We start from the raw sequence: 1,382 nt of genomic DNA on the forward strand, positions 1-1,382 counted from the left end.
ACAGGCAAAAGTGCAATTAACTATGTAGCATGGTTGATGTCATGCAAAGCGCTCGACTTCTGCCAAGCGAGAGCGCGCTGCGAAAAAAGATAAAAAGTAGTCCACAAACCAGATGGAAAACAGCGAGCCTTGCTCGAGGAGGGCGCTTGAGGAAGGGTAACCACCGGAAAAGGCATGACGTATGCATGGCGTCCACTAATGAAAGCAAGCAGATTTTGAAAGGCAAGCCCACGAACCAATGAAAGACACTGACGTGACATGGGCGGGGCTCCGAGCCCTTTTCTAACTACTAATGCGTCTCGCAAGTGAAACGCATGCGCAAGCGCATGCGACGCAGGCTCGACCCCAAAAATGGTGTTCCATGTGGGTTGGGGCATTGGGCCTCAGGCAGTGAGTGCATGTCCGACTTCCCAAGTGGAGCCTGTGCAGGTGCGATTAAGAGCAGCAGGCTCCGGGCGGTGGACTTGGTGAGCAGAAGAGAGCTGAAACTGCAGCTTTTCCTGCCTACGGTCATACCGGCCTCAATGGGCCCGATCTCGGCAACTAAGCAGGGTTGGGCCTGGTTAGTACTTGGATGGGAGACCGCCTGGGAATATCAGGTGCTGTAGGCATTTTGCCTCTCGCAGACACTAGGTGCTGCACGTCTTAGCTCAATTACACAGCTTCCTCGCTAATTTCATTTTCCACTTTTTATTTCCTGCACTCTTTTTTTCCCTGTCTTAAAAAAATAAATAAAAAAGAACAGCAATAACACTAAAATACACACTTTCCAAAGGAAAACTTACAATTATTCTGCACTTTACACTCGGCCCAAGCTGAAGAAAACATTTGCTCCACGACGGGCAAAGGAATCCCTAGCTAAGGCTTTGCTTTCTTGCGGTAAGCATATGCTTGAGGTCTTAAGACCAGATCTCACTTCTTGTGATGTTATTTCCTGTCAGGTCATGGGTTGTGATGCCACTACCTGTGATTCCAGGTGCGATTTCACACGCCGTGGTGTCATGTGCCGTGATGTCACTTGCAAAGTGTCTAACTTGGTCAGTCCCCCCACTTATTTTCTTTAAGACATGTGCCATGAATAAGCCTTAGCCCCCAAGAAATAGTGCTTGAGCCCACTATTGGCAACCAAATGGAAAAAATAAGCACATTGTGTCGGAAATGTGATAAAAGGACGATGATGTATTCGGTGTGGAAGAATGAAATGAGTTGCAGACACTAGTGTAACAGAGTCCAAAAGGAGAACATTCCAGAAACAGGGAATAAAAAGAGGAAAGGTGCGTACAATTTGAGTTGTTGTAAAAGCATTCCAAAGCATTTTTCGCATTTCATGGCACTGTAACAGGTGTCATTAACTTAACGATCCATTTATCGACCACAGACAG

At 47.0% G+C, this 1,382-nt stretch overlaps 1 pseudogene; it reads left to right on the plus strand.

The window, feature by feature from the left end:
* Positions 1-502: 502 nt before the first annotated feature.
* On the plus strand, positions 503-611 carry LOC138247504 (5S ribosomal RNA; annotated as a pseudogene).
* The last annotated feature ends 771 nt before the right edge of the window (positions 612-1,382 follow it).

Source organism: Pleurodeles waltl, chromosome 7, assembly GCF_031143425.1.
Source record: "Pleurodeles waltl isolate 20211129_DDA chromosome 7, aPleWal1.hap1.20221129, whole genome shotgun sequence".
Classification (NCBI taxonomy): domain Eukaryota; kingdom Metazoa; phylum Chordata; class Amphibia; order Caudata; family Salamandridae; genus Pleurodeles; species Pleurodeles waltl.